This window comes from Taudactylus pleione, unplaced genomic scaffold (genome assembly GCF_031769625.1).
Source record: "Taudactylus pleione unplaced genomic scaffold, aTauple2 ptg001123l, whole genome shotgun sequence".
Taxonomy (NCBI): Eukaryota; Metazoa; Chordata; class Amphibia; order Anura; family Myobatrachidae; genus Taudactylus; species Taudactylus pleione.
The window spans coordinates 4,670,286-4,681,056 of record NW_028285524.1 but is presented as its reverse complement, the minus strand read 5'-3'; the positions used below and the strand labels follow the sequence as shown (position 1 = coordinate 4,681,056).

Sequence of the window (10,771 nt, the reverse complement as noted above, 5' to 3'; positions counted from 1 at the left end):
GCGGCGCAGCTCTGCGTGCTGGGAAAGGGGGTGCTGTGTGCCCCTCAGCCCGGCGCACAGCCAATGGGGGGCACGATCAGCATGATTGCTCCCCCTCTTTGGCATAGGAGACTCTCAGGCTGCTGCTTTGGCAGCCTCGGACAGTCTCCCAGTGCAGCCCAGCACACAGCAGAGTGTGCTGGGCTGCTGTGACCTAAGAGGGAGGGGGAGCAGTGCCGGAGTCGGGTAATTAGTACACGCTCGCGGCTCCCCCCCCCTCGGTGCTGATCGCCCGTACACACTTGCCGATGGACAGATATGTCTGCAGACATATCTGTTCATCGGCTGTGCAGCACAGCCAATGCGATGTCTGTGAACGTCGTTCACAGACATATCGTCTGTACACACTGCCGACGAGGGCACAATATATATTGGCCGATCAATTGATCGGCCAATATATCGGCCAGTGTGTACCCAGCATTAGAATTCAAGGTCTCACAAGCAGGGCCCTCCACCCTCTTGATTCTCACCCTACACTATCCTTATTTCCACTGCACTCCCACTCAGAGAGTCGCTGATCCTTTCTGCCTGCCTTTTGCAGTGTGATAAGTTATTAAATGCTATTGTTAATTTCTATCACTTATTTTGTTGTATCATTATCTCACTTTTTGGTTTGTGCCCCTGTACTGTCTTTTTGTATCTTTTTATATTGCATTGTATGTTTATACTATTGGAATTCTCCCTGTAAGGAGTGATGGACACTTAGGAGTCAATCCAATTACTGTAGGTACGAATTGCGAGTAGCGAGTTTGTGTCATGAAACTTGATGACTTTGCACGAATGCTCACATCCGAGAATTCAATTAAATCTAATTAAAAATGCCTATTCACAGTACTTGCAGCGGAGGTTTGCGTAATGACTGCCAAATGCAATGTGAGAGATGTGCATGAAAAAGTGGGGAGACCCTCTAGGACCCCCCAAAATTGATCATTTTATCAGCAGGGCCGTATAGAAGGCTGTTTGTGGGCATTAGGAAAGTACTGAAGGTTTTAAATTGTGTGAAATGGCTGATTTATGCACTTTTTGTTTTAAATGCAAAAAAATTATAAAAAGCAAACTTTTTTTTGTTCAATCTCAAACAAATTAAACGAAAAATGGAAAAAAAAAGTATGGAAAAAAATGTGATTTTGGGGTACTTTGAAAAATGTAAAAAACAATTATTAAAACTATTTTAAATTAAATACTGTAATTACATTTAGGGTGCCTAAACTAATGACAAATTTTGTGGTAATTTGAGGTCATTTTTTTACCCCAAAATATAATATGTAATTATTGGACTAATTAAGCTAATTGGAAACTTACAATTGCCTAATTAATCATTAGGGGGGGTCCAAGGAGTTCAGCACGATGTTCTGACATTTTAACTTTAAAATAAAGGCCCTGATTCAGAGCCGGACGCTCTGACCAGAGCACTCGCTCTGAATCAGGGCCCACCTCCATTAATATGGAGCGTCCTCCTGGACGCTCGTATAGCTGTGGGTCACCACCCACAGCATATACGAGCGTGCAGGATGATGGTCGCGATGGTCTTGACCATCGCGACCATCAAAACTGCGAGCAAAAGCCTGGGAAATCACTCCCACTGACATCACTAGTGATGTCAGTGGGGCCGGCTTCAGACGGTAGGCGTTCCCTTGGGAACGCCTCCGTCTGGCAGGCACACCCACCAAAGGGGGCGTGCTGTCAGTCAACATCGACAGCACGCCCCCTTTGATGAGACACTCCGAGCGAAGGAAAGTCCTTCGCTCGTCGGGTCTCGCGCATGCGCACGACGGAGCTCCCTCCGTCGTGCACATGCGCAGTGCGGACCATCGGCCCACTTGCGAGCAGACAGCCGCTCGCGAGTGGGTCTGAATGAGGGCCAAAGATTTTCCTTTCCATCTCTCACCCTCAGGGAGGTGTGAATGGAAAAATGCGAATGTACTCTGACTTGTTCAGTGTGAGTTGCTAATTGGATTGCAAAATGAATTCGCTATGCGAATACGAAGAGAAAATAGCAACTCGCAATTCGCACCTAATTGGATTGACCTCTTAGTGGTGGCAAATAAATAACAGAAAACAATTATAATAATAATAATACGTTTTCTATCCTGTGGGTCCAGAACAAATGCCCCTTCTGTCACATTATTAACATTTCTCTATATAGTTCAGAAACTACTGTATGGTGGTATTTTTTTCAGCAAAAATATATAAATACGGTGTAAAAGAGGTAATATTGCCAGATCACTGGATATCCGAACATCTGTTATCTCACAATCATTCAGAAATTGCTTCTTTAAAACTGCCATAGTTCTGTGAAATTGCATCTTGTATCCCTAATGACTATCTTGGATCAAGATCAAGTATTTTTCATCATTCTCAGTCATTTTACATATCATTCTTTTTAGGAAAAGAGACATTTACAGTAGAACATTTTGAGAGGATGCTCATTGGACACAGCTTGTACAGCATTTATGGAAGCCCCAGAGAATAGGAGCAGAATACAGAGCTGATGTAAGACAGTACTGGCGGCTACACAAAGGAGCTGACCAGGACTACCTGGAGAGTGGAGAGATGTTGCACTTTCTTTCTGTACAGAATCCTCATACATTGAGCATCTATACGCCATACGGCGCAAAACGCCGGTAGTGGCTGAGTCGCTCTGAGCAGGGCAGAGTACAGTCTATTTCTTTCAAGTTTGTATCTTATTTGCATCTCGGATGCAGCAAAACATACTGGAGACACTGGGCTGAGAATTTGATCACACAGTAATTAGCTTTAACCACGTACATAGTCACAGATGAAGCACAACGGAACTTGGAGTGATAAAAAGCTGCAGCCGCTGCCTCATAGAACTTCATATACAGATTCAGACTCAGTCGTACAAAGATATACATATTTTGCACATCAATTTGATCAGTGCAATCTAGCAAAGTAGTTCTGCCGCTCCCAGCAGAGCCTGCGCAATGCGATAAGCATTGCAAGAGGCCGCCGGGCAGGAGAGACGCCTTCTCCGCTCCGCCAGCCAGTCTTTCTTGTAGCTTAATGCTCTGTGAGACTCGGCATCTCCTCTCTGTGTCTGAACTCTTCACTTCCCCTATCCCCTCTGCTGCTGGGCCCCCTCCCCTTTCTAACCCTAAGCACCTTCCTTCATATTCTCCTTAATTTCACACATTTCAAAATACCATCATAGCTGAGATTCGAACCTGTCATCTCACACTTTGCAGTCAGACACCTTACCAATGGATAATGGAAAAGAGAAATAAATGTACTCCTATTGTAGGAGTACACCTATATTTATACTATAATACACAAATCTTTATTGATCAAAATTGGGGGAATAGAAACCACATTCTCAGAAATTTCTAGTAAATTGTAAAGCGCATGGAATATGCTGCGCTATATAAGAAACTGTTAATAAATAAATAGTAAGTGAGCCAGAAACTAAAAAAAAAAATCTGTGTGGGCAGGGTTGCAGCATGCAACACAGCTCTTCTGAGTTTAGCCAGTCGCTGCGGCGATTGAGGTACAGATGGAGAGAGAAGTAAGCAGATACAGCAGGGGGGGGGTCCTCATTCAGAGTGGTCACCATGCACACAGGAAGGAAGGAGCTACTGCAGTGCATTCTCCTTCAGGGCAGCACTTTCACAGCCAACAGATAGGAGAACTACTGGTCTGTGTATAAGATATGAGGGAGGGACACTCCTGTGTGGCTCAGTCTGTTATACCCCTTTTACACCGGAGCTAAAATCCGGGTTATTGCAGGGTTAACCTGGGCAGCTCCTTGGTGTAAAAGGGGAGAGGGTTGGATTGCCGGGTCCTGTGACCCGGCGATCCAACCCAGGTAAATAGCAGGGTTTAACACCGGCGTAGCCTGTGAAACCCTGCTGTGTGTACGGCACACTCCGGGTCTTGATGATCTGCAGTGCGCTGCAAGCCGGCCGATTGGTCCGGCATCAGTGGTGCTTGGAGATGACGTCATCTCCAAGCGTTCACTTTCACGCCGGAAAAGCCGCGTCTCTGCAGACCCGACTGCGGTGTGAGCGGCGCCGACTCGGGAATATCCCGAGTCGGCGCCGGCAAAAGTCCGGGTCTGATCCGGATAGGAACCCTGTTCCAACTCCAGGTCAGACCCGGAATTTTGGTGGAAAAGGGGTATAACTACGTATATGTGAGAGTCAATCAGACCCTGTGTGTGTATGTGAGACACTGTCTCTCTGTCAGTCAGTCCCTCTATGTATATAGCTGTGTCTGTCTATATGTGTGTGTCTGTCAGTAATGCCCTGTGTGTATGTGATACACGAGTGTCAGACCCTCTATGTATATGTGTGTCTGCCTGTATATCCTACCCTCCAACATGACCCATTCTACCCAGTACAAATTGCTCTGCTCATGGACTTACCACCTAATTAATGATTGCAGACACCTGTGTTGAACTAGTTAATAGATGAGACAGGTGTTTCAGCACAAGGTGGCTGCTATCATCAATTAAGAAGGAAGTCCAGGAGCATAGCAATTTGTAACGGATGGAAGGGGTCATGGTGGAGGGTCTGGTATATGTGTGTCTGTCTGTATATGTATGTATGTCAGTCAGGCCCTGTGTCATTCTTGCATACTTTTATTTTCTCCCGGGGAGGAGAAGCAGGTGGGTTGCAACGGGGATGGGGCGTGCCATTAAGCCCCACCCCTTTGCGGTAAATTGCCACAATTGGTAGAAATTTAAATAGGAGGCGGGACTAAATGACACGATTCATGAAGAATCGCTTCATTAAGCCCTGCCCCCTACACGGGGACCAGCGATCGCCGCGGAAATTCTCCCAACTTCACTAGGAAGTGGGCATAATGCAGGAGAAGTGCCTTCCCTTCTGGGGGTGCAGGGGGTTACCCGAAAAATTGGGAGTCTCCTGCGAATTCTGGGAGTGTAGGCATGTATGCCCTGTGTGTATGTGAGACCCTGTCTCTCTGTGTCAGACCCTCTATGTATATAGGCATGTTTGTCTGTTTGTGTTTTCTAGATTTCAATGGGAGTTGCGCACTAACAATATTTATAAAGATGACCGAAGAAAAGCTCTCAAAAACATAACACCATCTTTGAATGGCATTATATGTCTGCCGGCACTGGAGAAGAGCAGAAAGAGACTGTTGTCTTCCTGCCGCCGACTCCTCTGACACCCGTACTGTGAATACACCAACCCAGCGGATGTACAGTTAGTCACAAATGCGAGAAATGGCAGCTATATGCAGAGAAAAGCGTCAGTTTTGTTTAAGCTTTTTTTTTTTCAAATAGACCTCTATATCTCTCTGTGGCCACCATTCAATTCAAAGCAATGCTGAATAGCCCCATTCTCCGACTAAAGTGCCGCCCGCAAGGATGTTAGCACAGCGCTAAGCCGGCAAACAGCCGCGCAGACGGAACTTTAGTCGGATTTCTCCTCGCGCCCTCAGGAGGATGCGATAAGAAATCCTTTAGTCGGACCAAATAGCGCGCTGAATAGAATAGCTCCGGTAGCTCCTTCCAGGCTATTTAGCATAACTTTGAATTGAATCGCGGCCTGTGTGTCTATGCAGAGTCGGAATGGCCAGATGGGTGACCAGGGTGATACCTGGTGGGCAACACTGACTCTAAGCCCTGCCCTCTCCAATGGAGGGGCAGGGCCAAACCTGTCCACAAGGTACTGCTCACTAAGGCATTTTGTGACATGTTTGGTTTTTGCAGCACCATAACCTGCCAGCAACCACCCAACTCACAACCCACCCCCGACCCGATGCATGCTCTGAGGTCAGCAGGTACACCTCCCAAATTCAGCTCTGTCCAGCTTCTTGTTTTGCTCGGTGTGAAGTTGATGTCATCACGTCATGCCAGGCATGCTTACCATGAAGAAGAGGAGCCCAGGAACACAGCGCCTGCAGGCACACGATGCATCATACCAAATACAGAAGTGAAGCCTGAAGAAAAGACGGTAAGTGCAGTCTCTCTGTGTGGATGAGACCTAGATGAGGGAGGGGGGAGGCAGGGGTAGGGTTGTCAAATTTATAACATTAGTTACAGCCAGCGTCTGCTGGGACAAGGAAGCAAGATTATATTTGATGATATTGAGAAGACATTGATCAGACCATATGATGTGCATTTTAAATAGTCATGTGGAAAGACAATAAGGTTTGATAAAAAATTAATAATAATTGACAATACAGAACACACAGCCTTGAGAACATTAATAGCTTAGTTCTGGGATTGCATATCTGTCTCCTATCTCATTTTCTACTAAAGAAACAACTATTAAAATCACAATGTTAGTGACTTCAGAAAGTGCAGATTTACATACTGCACATGTTGTTAAAAATGAGTAATATTCTTCTACCTGGAGGAACATGTACACTAACACTGCGAATGACGAGTGGGACTTGTCACCTGCTATGAAAAAAAAGTTTGAAGATACTGTTGTTCCCCACCCTGGATGACTTTTCCATAGATGGGGGGAAAGAACAGTGGGCCTGATTCAGACTCGGACGGTATCTGCAGTCCGTTCACAATTGCCGATGGTTGCTAATCTGCGCATGCGCATGTACTAGAAATTTCTCAGAATGTGGTTTCTAATCCCTCAATTTTACATTGACACAACTTGTGTTTCTCTTTCATCCACTAGGGGACACTGGAGGTGCTTACAATGGGGGTATAGAGGCGTGGATAACTGGAGCTGGCACTTTAAATAATTCAGAAGTGTGACGCTCCTCCCCCTCTATTCCCCACCTGCCCTCAGTTTAGAAAATGTGCCTCTAGGAGCTGGTCACAATTTGCTGTGCTCCAGCAACACATATGTTTATTGTTTTCTTTTATTTAGGATATTTATTTATTTTCCTACATCTTTTACATTTACTAAGTACCCTTCGCCACCTCTCTAAAGGTGGGGTCCGGGTACCTGGCGCCCTGTTCTTAGAAGAACAGGAAGGAGTGCACAGGGCTTATTGAAAAAGCACTGACAGTTCCTTTATCGCCACATCACATCTCTAATATCACAAGAGCAGAGTGTGCTGCAGCTGAGAGAGCCGCCGTGGAGCGCAGTGAGATTGGCTGCGCGTCTCCCCCCTCCCTCCCCCCTCTGGCGCCTGCCCGCCCGCCCTATGTTGTATGCAGCACTAAAGCGCTGCTTCACTCCTCTTCAGTCGCGGCGAGCGGCTGTTAATTGAAGGAGTCTGTGAGCGCTGGGCTCCCCCGTTAGACGGTGGGCAGCCAGGTTAGCGCGGCAAGCCTGGAAGACGGGGGGCGGAGCTTAGCAGCGCGGGCTCTCTCCCTACAACGCTGGTTAGAGCAGCGCTATGCTCCCTATCTAACAAGCTCTCCCCATTAGTTTACAACATCACAGGTTATAGAGGGGCTGACAGGTGCCGCAGCCAGCGTTACAGCGTTAATATATGCCCAGCGTTAAGCAGCCATATTGCATGCCTCAGGGGCGGACCAGGCGGGCTCTCTCACTATACGCGGATAGCGGCTGTTACAACAGCGTGGCTGCCGTTTTTAACACACTACCTGCAACTCTCCTCATTACAGGAGAGTGCAGAAGCCACACAGTGTGGGCAGAAGGACTGATTCTCCTAGCACACATCCATTCTACAGGATCCTTTCCAAAAGGGGCTGTGAAGATAACACTGGGGTGTACAAAGTGCAGGGAACCTGAATTATTGGGAGGAGTTGTGTTAACTCCTGTTTCCCACTAGCCTTCTGTCTCTGTATTCTGTCTCTGTTTATTCATAGAGTCTGATTCTGCGTGAGTGGCTGTGTGTATATACCTATGTCTGGACTATGGCTTATCAGAAAATGTTTGTTTGTTCCAAATGTAACAACAAATTAAGACAAATGCTGCTGACACCACGCTATGTGATGCTTGTTTAGTAACCGAAGGGGCAGTGCAGACGGTGCACTACGCCCTGGGGTGTGGAGTTTGTGTGTTCTTGCTGTGCTTGCGTGGGTTTCCTCCAGGTTCCAGTTTCCTCCCACTATAGATACCATTATAATCCTCTGTGGCTATTGCGGTCTCACCTACTCCTGCATGGGCCGCTGACATGGCAGGAGTTATGGTGGCTGTAATGTCCGATTTGACGACTAATAGGAGGTTAACCAACTATCTGGACTGGTACAGATTGTGTACCGCTTCTACATTGTCCTCCACTGCCTATCATACGCCTGCACTAAGCATCCTCTGCCGACTGTCCTCTAGTCAAATGAGGAACCCCTCACAGCTCTGCGCCACAGTACTTAGAATCTGCCTCTCAGGGAGTGGAGCCTTTTTAATTCTAGCGGTCAGGCAGATCCTTAATGTACCTGAGGAAGTAGTCCCTGCAGCTCAGCTAGAGCTTCTAGAACAGCTTTCTGTGACCTGGAAACAACTGGATAAGCGGCTCCAAATCCATGTCGTTTCCCTTCCGGCTATTCATTTCCATCATCCATGATGGAACATTGGGAAACACATCCTCCAGTAGAAAACTCTTCCTTTGCCAGGTGCTACGTTAATTTAGGACTCTTCTGCTAGTAAGTTGGAACAACACTGCGATCCAATTTACACTGCAGCAGGAGCCCAATTTAGACCTACGCCTGTTATCGCTTCGGTTATCTATGCTGTAATTTGCTGGGTGGACCAGTTGATTACGGGCTTGGATACTTCCAGAGAAGAGTTACGATTACTAGCAGAACTCTCAGTGAGTCAGCAGTTTACATGCTCTGGCTTCTCTTTAGAACGCACAATTCCTTCACCTTTTACTAAAGATTTCCGTAGAGAAAAGCAAAACTGAGTTTTGCCTCAATATTTGCATGCCCCAGCTTAATGGGTTTTAAAATGACTATGGTTTCCAGAGAGACAGATCAGTGCTCGTATATCCGTTTCTGCTATTTCTGCCCGCAGAGTTGTCTGCTTACTCTCTTGGCAGGTGGATGCAGAATCCAAACGGGCTGTTGAGGGTCTACGGTTCACAGGTGATATGCTTTTTAGTCCAGAACTGGACAAATGGATATCCCAAGACAAGCAAGTCTTCTCTCTTCTCTTTGAATGCTTCGCAGGAGGACTTACAGGTCCCTCATTTCATTCCTTTCGTGCCCATCCCTTTCGTTTAAGGGCCAGAGGTACCCCCTCACACATTAGGGGTGGCAGAGGAAGAGGTCGCCCACATACAGTTATACGTCAACAGAATCAAAGACCGGTCGACCAACAGGTGGCTGACTGTCTCCCATCCAACGTGGGATCTCCTGTAATGGGACCTTGCTTTCCGTGCGGTTCCGAATAGCTTTCGAGCTTTCCACTCCACATCGGTTCTTTTATACGAGTCGGCCGGTGTCCACGGAAAAGATCCCTATTAAACCTAAAGTCTTCAACCAATATTTTAAGCTGTAGCATTTCACTATGGAGTCACTTCAGTCTGTCATTGCAAGCTTAGAACCGGCAGAGTTCCTCATTTCTCTGTATATAAATGATGCGCATCACCATGTCCCAAACTGGGAATCACATCAGGCTTTCCTGCATTATGCTTTTTTGCAAACTCCTGATCAGTTTCGGGCGTGGCCGTTCGGGTTATCCTCGGCTCCCCGTGTTTTCACTAAGATTATGTCTGTCATGACGACCAGTTAATCAAGGCTCCATCGAAATCACTTCTCTTGGACCATGACTTACTGACATCATCAATTTCTAGTTACCCAATCTGAGTCCGTCCGAAAGACTCCAGTTCTGGGGATGGTCCTAGATACGACATTACAGAGGATTTTCCTTTTGGAAGACCAGGCCCGGAATATCAAGTTGCTCTTTCAGCTAGCCCTCGGATCAAAGAGGGTGTCCTTGCTTCTTGGTCTTCGTCTCTTGGGGAAAATGTTAGCTGCTTTCAAGGCACTACAATATGGACGATTCCACTCCCGAGTGTTCAAGCTGGCCCTGCTAACACAGGGGTCAGGGTCTCGCCTGCATCTATATCAACTGATCCATCTAGTCCCGGCAACCAGTGTGGCACTCCTTGAGTGGATACTACAGGCGCCAGCCTCCGAGGATGGGGAGCTGTTGTCCTCGACTATCACTTTCATTGGTGGTCCCTACAGAAAAGACGGTGGCCCATAAATGTTGGACCTCGGAGCAGTTTCCCATGCTCTGCTAGACACAGCACAGTTTCTAAGGTCTCTTCCGGTATGAGTTCTGTCAGACAACGCGATGGCCGACACTTACATATACCGCCGGACCGGCAATCGTAGTCGCAATGCAATGAGAGAAGTATCTCAGATTCTCTAGTGGGACGAGAGTCAGTCAAGTAATCTTATCGGCAGTATTCATCCTGGGAGTGGACAACTAGAAAGCAGATTACCTAAGTCGCCAGGATATCCATTCTAGGGAATGGAAGCTTCACCCAAACGCGTTTCACGCACTGGGGTCGTCTTTAGGCGGACCTCAGGGCATCTCAATTAAACATCAATGACCAAGATACGTGTCAAGAACTCTGGGTCCGCAGGCAGAGGCTGTTCACGCCCTAACAATTCCATGGACCTACGACATGGTTTACCTGTTTCCTCCGATTCCACTAATTCCTCGTCTACTAAAACAAATAAAACACGAGTCGGCCTTAGTCATTCTCGTGGCACCGACCTGGCCTAGGAGGAGTTGGTTCTTCGGTCCTTCTTGGCAGTCGATCCGGGCCACTTCCTCTTCGTAAGGTCCTTCTGCAGCAGGGTCCTTTAGTCCACCCCAACTTAGCACAACTGTGTGTAACGTGGTGGCTCTTGAATCCG

The 10,771-nt window shown here is 47.1% G+C and overlaps 1 non-coding gene across 1 annotated transcript; it reads left to right on the top strand.

The window, feature by feature from the left end:
• The first annotated feature begins 8,726 nt into the window (after positions 1–8,726).
• Positions 8,727–8,842, top strand: LOC148453667 (U5 spliceosomal RNA). Its single transcript, XR_015874892.1, has one exon. It is a non-coding gene; the product is annotated as a U5 spliceosomal RNA (small nuclear RNA).
• The last annotated feature ends 1,929 nt before the right edge of the window (positions 8,843–10,771 follow it).